Here is a 25,622-nt window from a genome sequence, read left to right on the forward strand (position 1 = left end):
CACACACACACACACACACACACACACACACACACACACACACACACACACACACACACACACACACCCTACTACTCATCATAAATCTGATCTAGAAATCCCCTCACCCTATGCCCATACAGCAACTCAAAAGGTAAAAAATATGTGGATTCCTGGGGAACCCCCCTCTGTAATCAAACAAAAGATGGGGCAAACATTAGTTACACTCTCTCTTAAACTGGTCTGGAAATGTCCATAGCATGGTCATTAGGGGAGAGTTTAACCTCTCCACCAGACCATTAGTCTAGGGATGGTAGGGGCTGGTCTTTAGGTGCTTAACCCCACAATGCTTCCACAGACAAGCCAGCAGGTCTGACATGAAATTAGAACCTCTGTCAGTCAGTATTTTGATTGGGAAACATACCCTGCTAAAAATCTCTAACAAAGCATTTGCCACATTTTCTGCCTCAATGGAGGACAGAGCCACCACCTTGGGGTATCTGGTAGCATACTCTACTACCACTATGATATATTTCTTCCTTGTAGAACTTGGGGTACTCAGAGACCCCACAATATCCATAACTACCCTCTGAAATGGCTCGTCAATCATGGGCAAAGGCATCAAAGGATCCTTGACCTTGTCTCCTGCCTTGCATACCTTTTGGCACTATTGACAGGTCCTACAGTACCCTGTTACATCTCTGGAAATCTCAGGTCAATAAAAGTTCTGCATAATACATCTCTTTGTATGCTTTATGCCCATATGACATGCAAAGGGAATGTCATGGGCTATGGATAGAAGTGCCAGATGGTAGGCTCTGGGCACCACTATTTGCTGTATTCTCTCACCTTCTAGCCCTCCCTCAGGGTTCCACTCTCTATATAGTAACCCTTTGTCCCAGTATACAGATTCCCCCTTTCCTTGAGAATCAGGTGTCTCACTGGCTACATCCCACAAGCCTTGTAATGTAGGGTCTGAGAGATGAGCCTATCTCAACTCTATCTTTGTAACCATTCCCAGCTTGCCTTCCAAAGGAAGCCTACTATCTTCTGACAGCAGTGCCTCACTGTCAGCCTGGGTACTACTACTCACCTCTGCCCTTGCAGTCACTCTGTCCAAGTGAACATCAGTACCCACAAGCAGCTGTGAATCACCTTCAATCTTACTGCTACAGGATAGCTTCCTCTCTGAAGTAACCACCTTACCAGCCCTGGCTTCAAGTATGTGGTCTGCCTGGGTCCCCCAAGGCTACCAGGCCCACATGCTTGTCTCTAAGTCTCACTGCATGTAACTGCATGCACACAAGGTACTGCATTATCAAAATCATCCCCTATCAGGACATCTTCATGGATATCCTCAAACAGACCTACTTGCTTGCTTCTTTCCCATTTTTCCAGTCAAGGTGACCCCTAGCCAAATGTATTTGGAATGGGTTCCTTCTAAAGCTCTGACTGGACTAGACTGCCCAAGAAAGTAATGCTCTTCTTTAACCATTGCAGGCTTCACAACTGTTAGCCCAGATGTTGTGTGTCTCTTAGTAGTAGCCTGATTTTCATCTACCACAATAGGGTAGAACCTGTTGTGGTAATTTGGTAACGTTGTCTGCAGACAACTTACTGCTGTCATTCTGTCATTCTCACTTACTTGCTCTGCCACCTTTTGTTCCCCAACTTGCCTCCATAGAAATCTACATAGCCCCACTGGTTACATTTAAAATATTTAACCCTTGATCCTGGCCATTTACCTGAACTAGTGTCTTCTCCTGTTACTGGCAGACTCTGTTGGGGTGGTTTACGCTGCCCGCCATGGGTTCACTTAGATCCATGTGCAGCACTGGGTATCCCATTCCTGTGCAGTGATGCCCTGCTTGCTAGGTATAGGTCTCCCTATTTCCCCAACTCATCTGCGATCCTGCATCTTCTATTTATTTATTTATTTATTTATTTATTTATTTAACATTTGTTAACTGGGAAACTCCGACTTGGAACGGTGCCAATTTTCAGCGGAGATCTGGGGAGAAACTCTCCAGATGCATGACTTTGTAACTGCTATACCAGATTCTCATGTCCCCAGACAAAGTGGTAAGAGTGTGTTCCCTCACCAAAAGGTATGCCAGCCCTTCAAATGTGGTGACCTGACACCCACTCACCCATCTATGAAAACAAGTGGTTAACATAGCAATATATTCACATACACTGTCATCTGCCTGGCGTCTATCCACACAAAACTTTTTTTCCTATAAGCTTCAGGTGTTAACTTAAAATACTCTAACAAACATATTTAGCAGTACTATAACTTAAGCAATCAGTATCAGATAATTTAGAAACAGCAGTTACAGCTGTACCATGGAGTAAGGAGGTCAGGTACTGTAACCAGAGCCTTTGGTCAACATTATACTGTTTGCAAACCCTTTCAAACATATGAATAAAACTCTGTAAATTGTGGAAGAAATTTACTAATATTTGTTGGCTTTAGGGGCTCGGTTATTCCCTTCCCCATTACCTCCATGACCCTGGTGAAGAGTCAGCATTTTCTTTTGATTTTGTCTCTGCCTTCCATTTTCTTCTGCCTCCAAACATCTCAATCTCTCAATTTCTTTGCCTCCAGATGTCTCAGCCTCTCAGCTGATTCTTATGGCACCTGTTTCTCCTTTTTGTCAGCCAACAAATGTCACAGTCTCTCTGCTGATTCTAGTTCCAGCCATTTAGCTTTCAGTTCAACTCTCTTTAACTCCAGATGGATTTATAAGCCCTCCTAGGCAAAGTTGAACTGTCCAGTTTCTGAGAGTTGTATATCCCCAAGGTCAGTTTGGTTGTCCTGGTTGCTGGTCTGTGTTGCAGCTGAAATTAAGGCTGCAATCATTTCTGCATTAGTCAGCTTGGCATGTACCAACCATTTGTCTTGGCACATATTAGCCAACTGGATCCTTGTCAGCTTGCCATACTCCTCTGCTGACATCCTTGCCTGCTCTCCCTGACTAACTATGCTGACACAAAATAAATAAAACTATTGTGATATGAAACTCTAAATGTCTACCATGTGGCTGTTTGAGAGTACAAACTCCTTCTTTAGTGACCACTATTTGCAGGCTACAGGAGTCCAATATCCATACCACTGAATCCCAATATGTGATGTGGTAATCCTACCACTGTCACCAATAAATGTGATGACCCACCACTGGCAACATTAATCAAGGAGCCTCAATCCTCACCACTGACAACAGTGGGGAATATAAACAGAGAAGATGACAAGTATACACACAGTATTTACAGATGCAGCTCTCTGCATCAAGTGCAATTTCCCTTACGAGCACACAGAGACTACAATCAGTCTGGGGGCTGGTTTCTTCCTCTTTCTCCAGATCCCCAATAAGACTCCCCACTGGCACAGCTATAGAATTGAGATATCAGCTGAGTGGCCAAGCCAAGACCTCCAACACCCTCTCTGTCCAACTAATGCTTCGTATTTCTGCCAAAGTAGCTGACACATACACACTCTTTGAGGTTTGATTTATACAACCAAATACACACCTGGGAAAGGCTGGCATAGGTTTACTAGCTATGCCCCCTTTTGCTAGACTATAAGGTAGTTATCACTGCCACCAGCTAACTCCTTATCAGCTAGTTTAAGGCCCTTAACAAAGTGTGTCCAATCTTACTGTGTAAAATTACCAGACATTTATCCCTGGTTTGGTACCTATGTCTAATAGGCACATGTAACCTGTAAACAGTTCATCTCCCAGGCCCATGCTTACACTTTACAAGTGTATCAGAACTTGTCAGAGATTTGGGATGCATGGCTAGGCTTAAAAAGGCCCTTGTGTTCGTTAGCCTAGTAAACACCTATGAATCTATGAACTTATTAATACAAATGGTAGTATGACCAAAAGCAAGACTATTAGGAGTGGCCTCCACAGTGTCACCAAATAAATATGCAAGCACTGACAGAAGTTAAATATCTCTGCAATGATCAGCCACAATGAAATATTTAAATATGTTTAATTATAAATAATAAAGAGCAAGAAAATAACATATATTCACAGTGAGATCGGAGTTCAAAATCACAGGAAATATTTAAAACAACATTGCAGAACAGTCTCAAATAAATAAAGAAAAATATCTAAACTAAGATTTGCTATATTCTTAACTATGTCTAAGAGAATTACTATACACTAGTTAACTTAACATACAGAGCAAAGCAGATGTGGTGAATGGATCTTCCTTAGTTGTTGTCAGGTCTAAGACATAACACAGAATGCTATGTCTCTCTAAGAGACTTCTTAAATAAATATCTCAGATATTAGTGCTGGGATGAACCCAGCCAATGGGGATGCACAAGCCAGTGTATTTCTTTGTGCCGGTCCCAAGCCCGGATAAATGGGAAGGGTTGTGTCAGGAAAGGCATCTGGCGTAAAACTCCGCCAAATCATTCATGCGGACAGCAATAAATATTTACATACCAGATCATTTGAGCCCCAGGTTAACAATGACCACCACCAGTACTGTTAGCCAACAGGGTGCTGGCAGAAATTGGGCTACTGTTGGCCGAAGGAGGAGAAGAGGGGGAAGGCATGGCCGAAGGCAGTAAGAAAGGAGAAATGCTAGGACTGTGGTAGTGAGGGTCAGAACTTTGAATGTTGGCAGTATGACTGGTATAGGGAGAGAGCTAGTTGATATGATGGACAAAAGGAAGGTTGCTATATCGTGTGTGCAATAGACCAGATGGAAGGGGAGTAAGGCTAGGTGTATTCAAATTGTTTTATCATGGTGTGGATGGGAGGAGAAATGGCGTAGGAGTTATCCTGAAGGAATACTGCCTAACCTCTGTATATTAATTCTTAACTAATGATGTTCTGTTCTGTTCATATTTACTTATTCATCTCTGAAGACAGTTAAACATGTATCTACATACAAGTGGTATGCTTCTGGAATACAATAATTGTATCTATACATATATCTGTGAAGAAATGTAAAATATGTTCTTGTATAATATTGTATGCATTTAGGAGAAAATGTTGTAATTCATAAAATTGTTATTTGTTAGATTGTTTTTTAAGTGGAGCTTTTCTCCCCAGGCCTCCGCTGAAAATGGACCTGTGTCCAGTCTGACTTTCCCGGTCAACAAATGTAAAATAAAATAAAATAAAAAATAAAATAAAATAAATAAGAGTGTTTTGGAGGTGAAAAGAGTGTCAGATAGCGTGATGTTTATGAAGCTGCAAATTTATGATGTGATGATGAATGTTGTTAGTGCATATGCTCCACAAGTTGAGTGTGCGATGGATGAGAAAGAAGAAATTTGGAGTGAGTTGGATGAAGTGGTGATGACTGTACCCAATGGTGAGAGAGTGGTGATTGGAGCAGATTTCAATGGGCATGTTGGTGAAGGGAACAGAGGGGATGAGGAAGTGATGGGTAGGTATGGTGCTAAGCAAAGGAATGCAGAAGGTCAGATGGTAGTGGATTTTGTGAAAAGTATGTACATGGCTGTGGTGAATACATATTTTAACAGGAGAGAGGAGCATAGGGTGACATACAAGAGTGGAGGAAGATGCACACAGGTGGATTATATCTTATGTAGGAGGGCCAGTTTGAAGGAGATTGGAGACTGTAAAGTGGAGACTGAGGAAAGTGTAGTTAGGCAGCATAGGATGGTGGTTTGTAGGATGACGTTGGTGATCAAGAAGAGGAGGAGGAGTGTAAGGACAGCACCAAGGATCAAATATTGGAAATTGAAAAAGGATAATTGTGAGGTGGAGTTCAGGGAAGAGTTAAGACAGGCACTGGGTGTCAGGAAAGAGTTACTAAATAGCTGGATAACTACAGCAGAGCTAGTAAGTGAGACGGCTAGAAAGGTTCTTGGTATGACATCTGGACAGAGGAAGGATGACAAGGAGACATGGTGGTGGAATGAGGAAGTACAGGAGAGTATACAGAGAAAGAGCTTGGCAAAGAAGAAGTGGGATTGTCAGAAAGATGAAGAAAGTAGGCAGGAGTATAAGGAGATGAGGTGCATGGCACAGAGAGAGGTGGCGAAGACTAAGGATAAGGCATATGAAGAGTTGTATGAAAGGTTGGACACTAAAGAAGGAGAAAAGGACCTGCACCGATTGGCTAGACAGAGGGACCGAGCTAGGAAAGATGTGCAGCAGGTATAGGTGATAAAGGATAATGAGGGAAACATACTCACAAGCGAGGAGAGTGTGTTGAGCAGATGGAAGGAGTACTTTGAGGGGTTGATGAATGAAGAGAATGAGAGGGACAGAAGGCTGGATGATGTGTGAATAGTGAATCACGAAGTGCAATGGATTAGCAAGGAGGAAGTAAGGATAGCTATGAAGAGGATGGAGAATGGAAAGGCTGTCGGTCCAGATGACATACCTGTGGAAGCATGGTGGTGTTTAGGTGAAATGGCAGTGGAGTTTCTAACCAGATTGTTTAATGAAATCTTGGAAAGTGAGAGGATGCCAGAGGCATGGAGAAAAAGTGTTTTGGTACCGATTTTTAAGAATAAGGGTGATGTGTAGAGTTGTAGTAACTACAGAGGGATTAAATGGATCAGTCACAGCATGAAGTAATGGGAAACAGTGGTGGAAGTTAGGTTAAGAAGGGACGTGATGATTAGTTATCAGCAGTATGGTTTCATGCCGGGAAAGAGCACTACAGATGTGATGTTTGCTCTGAGAGTGGTGATGGAGAAGTACAGAGAAGGTCAGAAGGAGTTACACTGTGTTTTTGTAGACTTAGCGAAAACATATGACAGGGTGCCTAGAGAAGAGTTGTGGTATTGCATGAGGAAGGCGGGAGTGTCAGAGAAGTATGTAAGAGTGGTAGAGGATATGTAAGAGGGTAGTGTGACAGCAGTGAGGTATGCAGTGGGAGTGACGGATGCATTTAAGGTGGAGGTGGGATTACATCAAGGATCAGCTCTGAGCCCTTTCTTATTTGCAGTGGTGATGGACAGGTTGACAGACGAGATCAGACAGGAGTCCCTGTGGACTATGATGTTTGCAGATGACATTGTGATCTGTAGTGAGAGTACAGAACAGGTGGAGGAGACCCTGGAGACACGGAGATATGTTCTAGAGAAAAGATGAATGAAGGTCGGCAGGCCTTAAGCAGAATATATGTGTGTGAATGAGAGGGAGGATAGAGGAATGGTGAGGATTCAAGGAGTAGAGGTGGTGAAGGTGGATGAGTTTAAATACTTGGGATCAATAGTTCAGAGTAATGGTGAGTGTGGAAGAGAGGTGAAGAAGAGAGTACAGGCAGGATGGAGTGGGTGGAAAAGAGTGTCAGGAGTGATTTGTGACAGATGAGTAACAGTAAGAGTGAAAGGGAAGGTCTACAAGAGGGTAGTGAGACCAGCTATGTTATATGGGTTGGAGACAGTGGCATTGACAAAAAGGCAGGAGTTAGAGCTGGATGTGGCAGAGTTAAAGATGTTAAGATTTGCACTGGGTGTGACGAGGGTGGACAGGATTAGCAATACGTATATTAGAGGGTCAGCCCAGGTTGGAAGGTTTGGAGACAAAGCCAGAGAGGCAAGATTGCGTTGGTTTGGACAAGTGCTGAGGAGGGATGTTGAGTATATTGGGAAAAATATGCTAAGGATGAAGCTACCAGGTAACAGGAAAAGAGAAAGGCCTAAGATAAGGTTTATGGATGTAGTGAGAGAGGACATGCAGGTGGTTGGTGTGACAGAGCAAGATGCAGAGGAGAGGAAGAAATGGAAACAGGTGATCTGCTGTGGTGACCCTAATGGGAACAACCAAAAGAAGATGATTAGTGCTGGGATAGCTTACAGAATGATATAATTTCTTGTCATCTGACTTCTAGTCCCATGGTCCAAAACAACCATTGATGGCAGCTGGTACCATTTAGCGTCTACCTGTAAAAATATATAGACAAGGGGTAATCCTCAGATCTTTGGCAGAAGCTGGAAGTCATAACACAAGAAAACACTTCCAAGACAATACAGAAAGCTTCCTGGTTTTAGACATTGTGTCTCCTTGCTACATTGAAACTGATAGATATCATATTTTACTGATTAGCCATAAAGTCATGTAATTTCTGCCTTTTTTTCTAAAATTTACTAGAATGAGGTAAACCTTCTGCATCCCAGTTTCCACTGTTAAAATATATATATATATATATATATATATATATATATATATATATATATATATATATATATATATATATATATATATATACATATATATATATATATATATATATATATATATATATATATATAGTTACAATATTGCATGCACATTTCTGTTCTTTTCCAGTAGGGTACACTGTGGTTACGTTTCAAACAGCACTTTGCAAATACCTTCAAGCAGTTTAATATACACACAACATGCAGTTCTAATACCTTCATGACATACAGTTCTAATACCTTTGTAACACACGCATCTTATATACATCATGTTGATATTCAGAAATGACATATAATTATTTACAAAATTCCAGCTAGCTGTGCTGGCAGTATCCCCCTTTGTCACAGTACCAAACAAAACTCTCAGTAACAAACTGTGTCTTCTTTTGGCTTTTCCCAGTTAGGGGTCGCCACAGCGGAACTCCGGTCCGCTAATGATTGGCAGTAGATTTTTACATGCCGAGTGGCCAGCCCTGACACACAACCTTTAACGAAGGTATGCCCATTCACACATGTCTCCATGCAGAAGACGCTCTAGCTGAGAATTGAACCGGTGTGAGGCGACAACACTACCACAGAACCACCACCATAACAACTAATTCCATATAATTGTTGATCTCTGGCTGCAGCTACTTATGGGCTGAAAGAAATTGACTGAATATCTGTGAATATCTGTGGTGAAGTTTTTTTCTTAAGTGAAGACTCATAGCAGGTGCTGCAGGCCAGTATCCCTGATTACAGTTTTTCATAATTATTATAACAAACTAATATCAATTCATAGCAAACATTCTCTGCTTCTCCATGAAGAAATGGTGTAACAGCCATGTCCTCACAGGTTTAGCCTAGCCATCACACTCAGAAATCTTTTCATATTTTAGTGAAACTTTGTGGAAATTGGCATTTATCTTCTGTAGAAATAAATTAACCTTAATGTGATGTTTTTCATTTGGTAGAAACACCTGTTGGATTAGAGACTCCAGTTAGTGAAATCTCGGTTGCCATCAGAGATTCAGACTAGAGTGTAGAAATGTAAAATTGTTCTACTGAAATGTATTCATGCTTTCAGGGCAATGTCTGACCTGTTTTCTGTATGCACTGCTGTGTTGCCTGAAAAGCCTTAAGTAGGATTTCAGTAGTGCTCTGCATATTTCACTATGATGCAACAGTCCTATCCAAATGACAGGCAGCTCCTTCACTACAACAGCATTCACACTGTACAAGCACAAAATATAAAACAATTTGCAGTTGTATAAAAAAAGTCTATTTCACTATCATAAGATTTCCTTTTCATTTGTATGGCATACTAGCAAAATGCAAACAAAATTGTAACATATCTGGAGTTGTAACTAAAAGCGACAGTCAGTTTCTTAATCTTTCTTTTAACATGGTGTATGATATCACAAGCTATTAATAATTTTATAAAATCAGGAGGATCTCTTTCACCACTACTTGCTACTATCCTAGTCACTATACCCATTTATGAATTGACAGTAAATGTGCATAAATGGATGCAGATAAAAAGTGCACACACACACACACACACACACACACACACACACACACACACACACACACACACACACACACACACACACACACACACACACACACACACACAAACACACACCAGGTTTGGAATGTACTCTCTGCAGCTTAGAATCAAATTTCGCTGATTGCATTTCTCCAGCATGTGTGATAGCTAGAGGCATCTTTGTCAAGTCTGGAGAATGAAACAACCACATATTTCAAGTTTTTAAATGAGAAAGATAATAACATTTTCCCAAAGGATTATAAACAAAGCAAAGTAATATTTTTTTCCCTCGAAACAGAAGCGAATTTAAAAAAAATGAGTTTAAATCAGACAATTGCAGTAATGCAGTTTGTTTTGATGTCCTTTTAACTTCTGTGCAGGCTATTATTCAAATTCACTTGCTCACAACACATCTTTTTCAAAACAGAAAATAATAAAGTTCCTGTAGACAAGCCCAGTGCAAACACAATCTTTTTCACTTCAGCCTTTCTTCTACAAGGCAGATATGAACACACTGCCCAAGTAAATAAAAGCTTTAAACATAAATTGCAAAGCTAATGGGCAGAATTTCACTCAACAACAAGTAGAGACTCTTCACTTATCAGTCCCATAGGTATCATATAAAAGCAGAGTCACAAACGCTTTGAGAGATATTTATCATTCTTACAGCCATTAAGTTTACACAGAAGCTACAACTTCACATCTGTATGGTAAAATTAAGCACTTCTCACTTCTAAGTGAAATCCCTGGAGCACAATAACCATGTTCTTTTCCAATGAAAACAATGACTGTTTCCCCATATCACACCTTTTCCTCCCAAGTGACAGGTTTTTATGCCACCCTTGTACTACAGCTCCACACTACCTTAGTTTCCTTCCACCCTGCTTTATGTCCTAGAGGGAGCTAACCATTTCTGCTTGAACTGCCACACTGGGAACTCGAGTCATAATGAATCAGTTTGAGACTAACTGAAGTACACTCCATCTACAGTACAGCCATGCAGTGCATGCTTTCTCTCTTTCTGTGAATATATATATATATATATATATATATATATATATATATATATATATATATGTGTGTGTGTGTGTGTGTGTGTATATGTGTAGTGGGATTATGAAACACAAGGCTGATTTCTTGAATGGAGAAGAAATATATAGGGAAGCCCAGTCAGAAAAAAAAATGTCTGTTACAATTCTGCTGCATAACAACATATATCAGAATTACTCCTTTTTCACATTCACATACTCTTTAATGGCAACATTACAAAATGAACTGGTAGTAATAAGAAAACAATTGTAACCACTTCCTATATGGCATCTGCAAACAGATAAAATAAGTAAGCTGTAACACAAAAACATTAGTAACATGATAGTCATACAATGTGTCTCAGAAGTCCATACGTTAAACATTTACTCTCCTCCTCATAACTTTCATCACATCACAGTTTTGAATCTTTTCTCACTTTTACTTCTGCATAAATGCATATGTTTTTGCAATACTTTGAATTTTTTTTCCTCAGATCTCTACTGAAAATCATTATCTACCCAGTCGGACATTCCTAGTAACCAAAAGCCAATAACTAATTAACTAACTAAATAAATAAATATCATTGTTAAGATTAACTCAGTGAACTTAAAGGCAGGGAAGGAAAAAAATTAGAAAAAAAAAAAAACAAGTACAATACTGCAGAAAATCACGGAATCCCATATGTAATATGAAGTATAATTAAAACTACGGCATTTGCCTGAACATAAAGTTGAGTTCATTGTTAAATATCAGTCGTGCATTATATTTCAATCAGCTATGGACACATGCAGAAATCCTAAATGAAAGAATACAAAACTCATGTAAGAGACTTATATTTAAATAAACCTAACCAGCACATTAAAAATGTAGAAACAACTAGAGAGGGAGATGAAGATGTGACTTCTGTATCAATGACACAGAACTGATGGCTTTGCTTACTCTATGAGACGAGTTAGAAGATGGGTGGTTGATGAGGATTTGAAATTGTTGGTTCACCCACTTCAGTATGAGGGAAAGAAGAGATCACAATTTGGACCATAAGGGGAGACATTGACATTCATGCTTGTATAATGAAGTGTACCACATAACAGGCATATGTAGAAGCAATTGTGTGGGTCCCTTGTGGCAAACTATTACAGAAGTATTACAAAAATCATTCACAGTCAGCAGAATGGAATTAGGTGAATATTTGAACATGACTCACATATCTCCTGCCCTCTTTGTCTATATTTACATATGTCTTTTCCCATTTCTGTTAATGTTATATGCAGCAGACAGAAACAAAAATGGAGGCTCTAACTGATATATGAAAACCAAACAATCCAAAAAAATCAACTCGGAGGAGACCACAACCACTCACTTTATTAACGTCAGCAAATTGCAAGAAAACATTTTCGTCAATGTAGATCCTTGACTTCATCAGATACATAAGGATTACACAAAACCTTCCTTATATATGATATTACAATCAGCTAATCAATTGATCAATTAAAATTTAAGGTAGTACATACTTCAACTTCTCAATAAAAAATCAGATTTTTATAAAAACTTGCTGTAGATATATATATATATATATATATATATATATATATATATATATATATATATATATATATATATAAAACGAAAAAGTTTTCTTGCAATTTGCTGACGTTAATAAAGTGAGTGGTTGTGGTCTCCTCCGAGCTGATTTTTTGTTATATGCAGCAGACCTGGAATGAGCACTCTGGCATGGACTGTTGTCCCCCAGCATGTGCCAATAGCATCACCATCACCACCCCGAGATGCATCATGGGCATTTGGGTCACAACCTGATAGAGCTGCCTGCATACTTCCTGCCCTTCCTGTAGCACCTTCATCAGGTAGCTCTGCACCAGATAGTGTTGCTTTGGTACCCACTGGAGAAGTTTCAGTTAAAGTGGTGATTTTGTCACCTTTCAGGAACTGGCAGAGCTTGAGGGGGAGAATAAGTACAGCCTAATGAGGGCTGAGTAAAGGGGGATGATATACCTAGATCTTGACACAATCCTAATGTTTATAAGCTGTGCAGTATAGTAGGACTTTTTTATGACAATGGACATATGTTGCTCGAAAGTTAGATCTCTGTCCACATAAGTTACCAGACCCTGAACAAGTGGGTCACCTCGTAGGGGTGTAGTGTCAATGTGGCAGTTCTCTGGGATAGATAACTTACAAAAGGATACAATAATGCATTTTTGGCATTTAATTTATTTATTGATTTTATTTATTCATTTATTTAACATTTGTTTACTGGAAAAGTCCAACTAGGTCAGGACTCCATTTTTAGCAGAGGTCCAGGGAGAAAACATACATGAAGTTAAGACAGATTACATGAACAAAGCTAACAGCAAATATAAAGCACATATTAATGAGAAATAAAATTGGAATAAATACAGAGATGTATATACAATGATGAACATAAAATATTTACAGTGAGGTACCTGCAATAATACAATGTGTGCTAATTTTTATTTATATGCGTATGCATATACAGATAGGATTAAGGTAAAGAGAGGACAGGCTGATGGTCGGAGTATTAGAGGCAGGAAGATGCTTAGATGGACAGTAAAGTAAGATGGGAAGTAAGGGTGTAGAGATATGGCAGAATATTAGAGGTAAGTAGATGCTTAGATGGACAGTAGAGTAAGATGGGAAGTAAGGGTGTAGAGATATGTCAGAATATTAGAGGTAAGTAGATGCTTAGAAGAATAGCATAGTATGATGGAAAAGAAAGGGTGTAGAAATGTGTCAGGTCATATTTAGCTCAAATGGTTGTTAATGGGTATAATTCATATTTTGGGGATAGAAGGAAAGTTGTTAGGGAGTGCGCAGAGTTTACCTGTTAGGGAAAGAGCAGGGGAGGGTCTGATTACATGGAAAATGTTTTTTAGGGAGTGTTTGAAGTTGTTAAAGGTCTTAATAGCAGTAATGTCAGTTGACAGAGAGGTCCAGAGTTTGGCGATGGCATGAGACTATAAGCACAGTCCAGCTCTTTTGTTTGGAATGTAGATGGTTAGGAGTTGTTTGTTTTCAGATCAAAGGGCTCTTGCAGGTATGTAGGGTTTTAGGATGGATTTGAGGCTATGGTTTCGGCACCAGTTATTCATTTTTTTTTTCAAAACAGGTTTATTGTTTTAACATACAAGAGAAATATCATAACAATTTTATACAAGTAATTAAAAATAGATATGATTATAACATTCAACAAAATAACTAAAGTATTTACAAAGACATCCACTACAATCAGATCAATTAATTAAACTAAAATACCATCCTATTGAAATTAGGATTTTTTTAACACATTTTGTAAATTATCCCATACAATATAATAAGATGTTTTTCTAGTTGTTCTTGACCTAATTGTGTTTATTTCCATATGGCACACTATATTCATAACATTTTTAAATTCATTGAACGAAGGAGGAGTATCTGAAATGCAATTTCTGGTTATTATTTTCCTAGCCACTGCTAGAATAGACCATAACAAAGGAAGCTTAACCTTTTTAACACTTTGAGGTACAGGTGTGTTGAATAATATAAGAGATTTAGAAATAATGAAATTATCTGTAAAAAGAGCCTGCAAAAATTCATTAATTGACTTCCAGTATTCTTTCAATTTTATACAGTCATAAAACATATGAGCCCAGTCAGCATTAATTTCTACATTACATCTCTTACATAGATTATCTTTAGTATTTATTTTATTCATCATCAAAGGTGTATAAAAAGATCTATGTAAAAATTTCCATGTATAAAGTCTCCAGACAATGGAAGACGTAGTTCTATAGGCAGATTCCAATATATATTGTTTATCTTGTTGATTTGGTGGGTCCCCATTAATAGAAGTGAAATAATTCCAGTATGTATCTACACTGTAAAAGTTTCTTGTCTGATAATTTTATGTATGTATGAAAGTTTACCTTTATCAGAAACTTTATGTTGTAAATTTAATATCAAGTAATCAATCAGTGTTGGAATAGATTCTTTAACTGTTATAGACATTAGATCTATTTTATTAATGAGATGTTGTCTAAAGGTCTGAACCTCTAACCAGCAAGTTTCTCTTAGATCAAATTCTTGTTTTAAGAAATCTAGATTTTTAACTTTATTATCAGATATCAACTGATACCAGTACTTTAGATCATTATCTATAGCTAAATGAGTTCCTTCAGAAGTAGATGACAAAAGCATACCCTGAGTATACATTATAGGGAATATAATAAAATTCCATTCCCTATACTTAGGGTGCATGAATATAAAGTTACGATAGCTAATAATAATATTTAATGGGTAACAAACCATATGTTTAGGTGTAATAGGTGAAGCACAAAATTCCTTTAGTAACCATAACATGGAGTTATTTACAATCATATTCTTATGTTTTAAGGAGATTTTCATGAAGTGCATACTAATTAGCTCCTAATAATCTTTCCATTTTGCGACATATGACTGATCTATTAATAAAGTAATAACTTTTACAATAGAAGAGATAGTATATAAATTAAAGTCTGGAAAAGAAATACCCCCTTGAGACCAGCTATTAGTATGTTTCTTTAATGCAATCCTAGGTCTATTAGGTGCCCATAGGAAATTTAACATTAGTGTATTCAGTTTCTTGATAATTATTTTTGTAGGTGGAAGTATTATTGATTGTATTAAGTATAAAATCTTGGGGAATATTATCATTTTAATAATTGTAAGTCTCTCCTCCATAGTAAAAAACATATTATTCCAGGTATTAAAAGATTTTGTATATTAAGAAAACAGGTATTATAATTATTATATATAATAGATTTAATATCTTTAGATAGTATTATACCTAAATAAGTTATCTGACCTGAATTGGTTACATATTTAGTAAAATCACTAATGAGAATATTTTTTGTGTATATATAGGTAGTATTTTAGTTTTTCTTCATTGAATATTAAACCAAAATACTTTTAAAATTCATCATTTTATCAAATAGAGACTGCATAGAAGAATTAGATCCTGCTGATGTAATTAGAACATCATCTGCAAAAAGTTGAATTTTGGATGTTGTATTTTCATCTATTTCAAAACCTTCTATGTCAGTACTGTTTCTGATCAAATTAGCCCAAGGCTCCATTACTAAAGTGAATAATAGTGGAGAAAGTGGACATCCTTGTTTTGTACTTTTAAAAATGAGTATTTTTTGTGAAACATATGTTCCTACCTTAATATAAGCCAATGTTCATTTGTATAAATGCTCAATTAGATTTACAAATGCATCTGAGAAATTTGTGCACTTCAGTAAGGTAAACAGATAGTCCCAACTTACTGAATCAAATGCTGAACTTATATCAAGACTAATAAGTGTTAAATCTTTCTTTTTCCTATTTGCAAAATCAATTAATGTTAAAGTTCTTCTTATATTATCAAAAGTATTTCTATTTACATTGAAGCCTGTCTGATCTATATCTATAATGCCGGAGATGATTGTCTTCAATCTATCAGCAAAAATACTCATAAACATTTTATAATCAACATTAAGTAATGAGATGGGCGATATGAAGTACATCTAGTTGGATCTTTATTAGGTTTTAAAATTGGCGAAATAAATGTATATTGCCAAGATGGGGGGGGGTTATTAACTCAGTTTGGGCCAAAATAAAAACCTTATGTATTAATGAATATGTACTTTTAGAAAGGATTTTATATATCTCTGGTATAATACCACCATTACCCGGTGCTTTGTTTGATTTAAGCTTATTTATTTGTGTAATAACCTCTGTATATGAAATACTTTTGTCCAATAGTTTAATCTGCTGTTTATTAAGCTTTGTATTCATGTTTGTGGTTATAAACTCCTTTATTTTATCTTTAGGTTCCATGTTAATGTTATTATGGTTAATCTTGTGAAAGTGATTTCTAAATTCATCTAGTATTTCTGGTATACTAGAAACATTCTTCTTTTTCCTTAGAGAAAAGATTTCTTTGATATGGTTTTGTTTATTCAACATTTTTGTTTTATTTTAAGTCTATGTAAGTATTTGGGGCTTATTGAATAAGACAAAAACTTGTATTTCTCTAAAGTTATTTTAACTTTATGAGTTAAAATTTCTTTGTATTTCTCATTTAGTTTGTTTATTTCTTCAATAACTTTCTTGTCCATAATATTTTCTTTATTATTATGTTTATAAGAGTCTAATTTACTTTGAATATCTAACAATTCCTTATCCCAAGATTTCCTTTTATTATTATACCATCTGATACTTTGTCCATATAGATATGATTTTAAGGCATCCCAAACATAGACAATGGAGACTTCAGGAGTATTATTTATGGCTAAAAAATGTTTAACTTCTGAAAGTATATATTCTTTATAGTCTTTTAGTTGAGTTAAGTATGCTGGTATCCTTTTGATCTGAACATTATGAGTATTTTTTATCATGAATTCAAAAACAATTGAATTATGATCAGATATAGGACATGAAATGATTTTGGAATGAATTAAATCTGTTACCATCTGGTTAGAAATAAAGACCCTATCTATTTTGAATAAGTTTTGTATCTGTTAGAAAAAAGGTGTATGGTAATGATTTTGAATCTATCTGATTATTAATATCATTCAAATGATAAGAATTAGCAAAAATCATTTAAATGTTTTGCATTAGATGTAATTCTTCTTTTTCCTATAGTGGTAGTATCACTTTCATGTAGTATACAATTAAAGTCACCAGCTAAAATAATATATCCTATAGAGAATGATATGATCTTATCAAGATGATGTTTCACTGTATTAATACCAATTCCAGGTATCCAGTATACATTAATTAAAGTGTAAGTCTTCCCATTAATTTGTATTGTAACCATACAAAACATTCCTTTGTCATCCTGATAAGACTTAATGGTTTTAGGAATGGGCATACTTTTATTCCATAAAATAGCCACTCCTCTTTTTCTGAGTGTGCTCTGAACTAACCAATACTGTATATTTGTTTGTGGCTAGTTTATCAATATCTTTTTTCAAGAGATGGGTTTCTTGCAGGAAGACTAAGTTGGTCTTATGTAAATTAATGTATCTTATTAGGCTTGCCCTTTTACATGGATTATTCAATCCATTAATGTTTAAAGAAATTCCTTTTAAAGATGTCATTTGGCATTTTTAAAACTTAAGACTCTTATGATCAAAATAACAAATAACAACATAAGTAATGTTACATCTCCTCATTTAGGTGTACCTTTAAATATAGCTGTATTTATTGAATTTCTTATGGGATTTTGTATAGGATTCAATTTTGTTTGTAGTGACAATGAGTGTACAAAATATATTGTGGATGTCAAAACTATATACATATAACAATGAACAAGTGAAAATAATGTAAGGATTAAACCTTGCATCCAGCCTGGAGTTTAAAAACTCCAACTTAGAGTAGTATTTACCACTCAAGTTAACCCCCTACCCTAAGCAGCAGTACCTCAGCTACCACCTTATCAATTTAATACTGGTTATATTTAACTTAAATTAACAGCTTTCAATTCAGTTATCTAGCAAGACAAAACTACACATTTGATAAAACAGCATCATATAAACTAAAATAAACTTTTTTTTTTTAAACTATTCATACTACTATATACATCTATGTAATATAATACACTTGTATTCAAATAGCATTCAAATAATCTTGATATTAGGAACCAAGAGGAGAGAGAAAAATAAAAGACGTGAAAGAGGGAGAGAGAGTGAAAGAAAGAGAGAGAGAAAAAAAAAAGGAAGGCATATTTACATATTAATTTATTCAATGTATGTAAAAGAAGTTATAACATTCCTTTAAATCAAAAACTTTGGCTAATATGGTTCAGACATTACATATATTAAGATGCATCTATTTTCTGTCATGTAAATGCAGTCAACAGCTTCCAAAAAAAAACCTTGAATTGCTTGTATATGAGCATTTTACTCATACTCATTATTGTCAATAGAATAAAATATTATATTTATAGAAATTGTTATAAATCATACTGCATAGTTATGCAAATTCTCAGAAACACTTGCATTATTGTAAAAAAGCCATCTGTATTTTGTATGTCTATACTACTGCTTTAAAATATATCACATGACAATTTCTTCCAGAATAGAGTTATAAAGTTATTTATGCTTGTCAATCAGATTAATTAAATGAGTTATAGTAATGTATATGTTTGGAACATAAGTTTTAAACAGATTAGTATGCTGCAGTCAAGTAGATTTTCAAAACACTTGAATAAATGTTTCATTTTCTATGCCTTCTAAAATAAGACATTTACTTACTACAAGAAACTGCATCATTTAAAATCATTATAACTGACATATTTTATGAATTATAACATAGATATTTAAGTAATTATATAAAATAACTCACATTTAAATGTTAAAGAGTTCATTTTCCTTCACATAGTCGCATTTGCATCAGTTCTACTTCCTGGTAGAGTGTTCTTCCTGAATCTGCAATGTGTCAGTGTGATATCTAGGTCAAAGGTCAAATTGACTGCTTTCAGCTTCTCTGTGAGAATTCTGAGAGTTGAAGCTTTTAAAACAACTTGAGGACACTGTTCATGAGGCAGCACACATCCCAGATTGTCTTCCTTAACATTTTGGCAGGAAACTTGTTAAAAACTAGTGACAAACATTCATTTAGCAGTGTAAATGCATCAAAACATGACAAAACCTTTGCGATGTATTTTACAGGTTATTACAGCCTCTATGTAAGTGAAATTAAGCCCAAAGTTATTAATAAGTAATACAACTCAATATTTTTGTCCCAACTCATTTTTTATGCAAATCTTATTATTTACTATGTCTATATGATCAAAAGCATTTCTATATATTAATATGAAAAAAAAAATAAAGAGAAAGAGTAAAGAAAAGAAAAAGAGAGTAGAAAATAAAAGAGTGTAAAGCAGAAATAGAAAAAATGTAAGAGAAAGCTATAAGAAGTATATACAATGGAATATTACTTACTGTTTATATTAATAGAGTTAAAAATAAAACATATCATTTACTATTATTTAGTTCTAATTATTATTAGTTAAAGCATGACAGATTATTTACAAACAAGTATAAGCAGTATAATCAAGAAAGTATAATTAGGAATAGCATTTGAAGAACATATAAACTTTTACAAGGAATAAATATGTTATTATTCCATTTATCATATTTTCATTACTCTTCTCTCCTGCCCTCCCCACCCTTTACCCACTACGTAATCTAAATAGAATGTCATTGTTTAAACAAAGAAAAGAAGAAAGGAGAAAAAAGAAAAAAAAAATGTATCAAATTACTGACCTTACTTCTCTTTTTCAGAAAGAGAAACAAATCGAATAATAGCTTGTTATTAGTTCCTCAGATATTTTGACTGGTTATGAAACAAAACATTTCTTTGCACAGAGAGAATAACTGTGATTAAATCTTTTCAGAATATTTGTGGCTTTCTGGAAATGCAGGAACTATATTTAAAAATTAATAATGAAGTAAAATGATGAGAGAAAAAAGAAAAAAAACATAGAACAAATCATTTGTTTTTAGTCTCTTCTTCTTCTCTGAAGTCTTCCACGAAGTTTCAGTTGCCAGTCTCTTTAATGAAGGACTAGCCCATTCCATTTCCTCTATTTTATCCAAAATCTTATTTTTTTTGATAAACAGTAAAGCAGATTCTAAGTCATCAAAAATTTTAGGACCATCAGGAAGGAAGATTTTTAGCTTGGCAGGAAACAGAAGGTATGTTTTAAACTGTGCTTTTTTAAGCTCTCTTATTAGTGGCAGAAAAACTTTTCTTTTCGCTATTACCAAGGAAGAATAGTCATTGTCAAAATGCACAGTTGTCTCATTAATCTTAACAGGAGCTTTAGCCCAAGCAGATTTAAGAACCATCTCTTTATCAAAAGATGATAGAAATCTAACTATAACTGATCTAGGATAGTTTTTGTTAGAGTTAGTATTAGCTATAGATCTATGTGCTCTTTCGATACCAAAAGAGAATGCTTCTGGTAAGTCTAAAGTTTTAGGGAGCCATCTTGTTAAAAAAGAAGTAATATTGTTACCTTCAATATTTTCTGGCACTCCAAAAATCCTAATGTTATTGCGCCTAGATCTATTTTCCAGGTCATCCAGCTTTGTTTGTAAATGTGTATTTTGTTTCAGCAGAAACTCAATGTTGATTTCCTCTTCTTAGATTCTATTTTCCATGTCATTCACAGCTTCTTCTATGCCTGTCATCTGGATCTTCTGTTGTTGCAGGTCTATATGTAACAAGTCTATTTGTTTTGTAGTTTTTTTCTATGAAGGTATCTATTTTAGTTTCCATTTTATCCATCTTAGCAGTAAGTTGCTGGATTATAGTTATCAGAGACTGAAGTTCTTTCTTGATGCTGGAGTTTTGAGAATTTGTCTTACTGGAACTCATTTCAGACTGATAAACTGACAGGAAAATTTCCAAAGTGATTTCTGACAGGAATATTGTTAAAATTTCCTTTCTTTTTTAGATATAGTTCAAGAACTATATAAAACAAACATATTTAGAAAGAAAATTACTTCAAAAATTAATTTTTTAAGTAATTAATTCCTGTCAGTGTAATGAAATTGGTGGAGCTGAAGAAATCTGCTGCTATCCTTTGTTCATCCTTGGCCACGCCCCCCACCACCAGTTTTTCATTTGAGACAAACCTTCCTGCAGGATGTCAAAATTATTTGGAGATTCATTGACTGCTCCTAGCATGCAGTCATCTACAAATGTAGCCAGTCAGAGTTCTTTGGTTTTGGTTTTACTTCAGAAAATTAGGTGCCAAAAGGAGAGGTCCCAGCATAGAATCCTAGGAGACTCCCAATGGTGAGTGGTTTCTTTGTGGTGGTAATGTCCCCTATTTTGAGTCTGCTGTGTCCTATCAATGCAACAGCTGATAATCAAGTGGGTGAAATAGGTATTTATTGACAGTTTATTTAGCTATCTGCTATGTCTGAGTGGAGAGATAGCTTTAAAAGATATGGCCAAGTAATTGCCTGTAAACAAATCTAATGCAGGTATACTAACTGGATGTAGCAGTTTTGAAAGCTGCATGGTTTTGATCCCGTAAATGGTACAGTCCATTCTAAACCTGCTATTTTTCAGTTGCACACTGTTGATAATGAAGATTCAAATGTGTGCTTTCTGACAACTGCTGTATAACTTTAAATAAAGTTAGAATAAATTGTAAAAAGGGTTGCGATCTAACTCCAGGTCAGCTGGATAATAAGATGTTAACTTATATAGCTCTGCCTTAAGTAAGAATATTAATTATTTGACTTCAACATGGTTTTGATCCAAGTAATTGGAAAAAAGTCATATAGGTAACTGCTTGATGGATATTGCAACATTTAATCTTGGAGAATAAGTATAATATTGATTTAGATAATAAACAGTTTGGATTTGTTTGGGTAAACTGACCTTGACATGTCAAATCAATTTATAAGAAAAGAACATTTCTATGAGAGATCAGGCTAGACTTTAACATTTCAAACTAATTTTTAATGAAAACACAAGTTCTCTTGAGAGATCATGATAAAGTAGCTTTTTTTATTTATTTGGATGTTACAAAAACCTTTGATACTTTACAAAAAGATAAATAACACAATTCTAAAAGGATTAAATGCTAATGTATAAGATGGCCATAGGACGGAGAACAGCATGCAAGATTTCAGGGTATAACCTCAAGTTGGTTGACAAATAATATGGGTGATCCCCAGTTGTCACTTTTCGGGCCAATACTGTCAAATATGTTTTTTTCAGGACTACCAATTCCTGGACCTGCAAATATGCAGATGATTATAAAGCTGGGGCTGAGATCAGAGACTAAAATGATGTGAAAGACTTAAAAATGTCTGAATAAGATACATTTATTGACATTTAAAATAGTTCTGAAGTTTAACTACAAAAACTGTAAATTTGTACAATTTAGAAATGAAAGAGAAATAGAAGTAATGACGAAAGGAAACTTTTGGAAGCAATTAAACAGATTAGGAACTCTGAGACACACATAAGTGATGGACTGTCCTTCAGGCCTCACATACAGTATATTGAAGCAGAAGCCATGATAAACATGGATTTAACATTCAGTTCACCAGACTCTTTAGAATCTAACATCTTTAAAGTATTATTTATAACATTAATAAGACCAGTTATAGAGTATAATTTACTTTTTGTATACTATCTGTTATGAATATAGTAATTATTGAATCCGCGCCGAAGAGATATAATAAAAGGATTAAGTATATGCAAAATTTAAGTTATGAAGATGTAAAATACCTAAATCTGTATAATATCCTTTACAAGATTATGAGTTCAAACTATGTTTAACTTCAAAAGCTCTTAAGAATGAATGTCTAAGTAATGGTATGTGCTTAAAAGAACAACCTGTCAGTATGAGGAAAAAGGAGAAAATATGTTTTCAGCAAAAGTTAACAGAACTAAAAGAAGAGATGGATATGTTACACAAGGTATAGTGAGATTATGGAATGTGCTTCTATTGAAAGTAGCACAATCTGAGTCAATCAATAATTTTAAAGTACAGCTGGCTGCTTATATGGGTGAAATATTTAGGAACTGATGAAGCATCAACAATAAAACATGAACAAATATGAATAAAACTTAGTAAGGAATATTTTAGAAGATGAAAATTAATACTAAAAACAGCTTTGATATCTAGGAACAAAATCCAAGTTATAAACCAGTTTGTTCTTCCTGTCCTGACTTGCAGTTTTAGAGTGATAGGCTGGCCCAAAAGGTGTTAGATTGGTTGGACAGAAAAACAAGAAGGCTGTTTCATGCCTACCAGATAATTTATAAAAATCAGTGTATAATAAGACTACATATTCCCTGTTCTGAATGAGGTATGGACCTCCTCAAAACTGATTACATGTATAAATCTGCAGTAGTAGGACTGCATACATATCTGCTGACTACATAAGATTGAAATGTAGTGAAAGTTTTAAATCATGAGGAGAATAAGTCTAAGATGACTTCCCTGCTTAGTTTAGCATATCAGTGTCAAGCAGGAATGGAAATTAAAACAGAAGTAGATAAATATCAGGCATCAACTGAATGTGCCAAAAAACAAATGAGAATATATAAGGTGAAGGATCCGATATGAAGGCTGGAAATGCAGAAAATGCATAAATATAGCTGCAAGTATAGAAAACTATTGAACAACCTCATATTGATCAGAATCGAAAACAGGAATGGTTAAGGAGAGGTGAATTTAAACTAAAAGATGAAAAGTTAATACTGGCGACTCAAGATAGTGAACTATGTACACGTTGGTTTACAAAGTCCATTGAATATGTGGGAGAAACCGACAAATGGTAGGTTTTGTAAAACAGAATTGGAAACAGTCACACATCTTGTTGCTGATTGTGATATACTAATGGCAGAAGGACTGTATACTGAAAGGCATAATAGTGTGGCAAAACTGTTGCAGTAGGGATTGTGCAAATATTATAATACTGAAGTAAGCACTGGAAAGATGAGACACAAAGCATTATAGAAAATTATTGCATTTATATCATATGGGATCACTCATTACCAACAGTTCAAAAAATAGATGCAAAAAAAAAAAAACAGATATAGTAGTCCATGGAAGGGAGACAGAATTAGCATTAATCATTGAAACTGCTACAACCAGTGACTACAGCATCTTACATACAGGAAGATACAAAGCCATTAAATACCAGGATCTGCAGGCAGAAATGAGAGCAGTGTGGAAGAATTATACTCAGACAGTTCCAATGGTAGTAGGAGCAATGGATCTTATAAAGAAGAATTTACAACCGTACTTAGATACGTTCATAGGTTCATAGGTGTTTACTAGGCTAATGTCTTCAAGGATTTTTTTAAGTCTAGCCATGCATCCCAAATCTCTGACAAGTTCTGATACCCTTGATACATGTAACTCTATATGAATTGCAGAAGCAATCATCACTGGGCACATTACAAGTGCCAAGAAGACCACTTCTGGCTAGCATCAAGCACTGAAACAATACTAATTTTGTGAACTTTAATCATACTTTGACTTAGGAATGGGGTCCATTCCTGTCAGGGTATAGGAAACCCAAAACGCTTGGAGAAATAAAAAAAAATGTGAAACTTACTATTTTAATAGGTGACTGTCAATGTTGATGAGACACCAACCCCATGCTCAAAAATGAGAAAAATGAGCTGTGGAAGGATGGATGGATGGATGGATGGATGGATGGATGGTATCAAAAATAATTACACAGGTTAAAATAACATGAGCTAAGCAGGCAGAGGTTCAAATCCATTAAGGCAAACATTGTAGAGGTCTGATAAACAATCCATACCTTGCAGTAAGTAGGTACTATGCATACAAGTAATAAGGCTAAGTATGGGATGTTTTATATAACAGAATGTCATCTCTGTGCAATTTGTTGGTACAGTAGGAAATGAACTTAAATCTCCTTATTTTTGTATACTGCCCACTAATACCAGTTTTTCAGCATTCCATATTCACTATGTAATAGTGAAGCATGTTAATGTCATTAACTTTCTGGTGACATTGGAAGTTACATGCTTGCTCAAAAAGGGGTGCCACAGTGAGCCAAGTGATCTATCTTTGGTGTACTTTGCATGACATTTACAAAGAGCAACTTAGCTGTCCTTAAGCAAGCACAAAAAATAAAATTTCCTATCATATAGCAATAAATGAGGAAAATCCATGCACCATGCTAAGAACATAGTTTCTGTTATGCATGATACAGGGTGTCATTGACAGTTGCATTGTCACACCTTCTATTTGTTATAACCTGATGTGCACTTTGTGAGTACATTAGAGAGAGGATTATGAGCCCATGATTGTTACTTACTGTTTAAAAGGTTAATTTTGTAGTCTTCCACAGCATCTTAACA

Source organism: Protopterus annectens, chromosome 3.part1 (assembly GCF_019279795.1).
Source record: "Protopterus annectens isolate FY-2018-M chromosome 3.part1, PAN1.0, whole genome shotgun sequence".
Classification (NCBI taxonomy): domain Eukaryota; kingdom Metazoa; phylum Chordata; order Ceratodontiformes; family Protopteridae; genus Protopterus; species Protopterus annectens.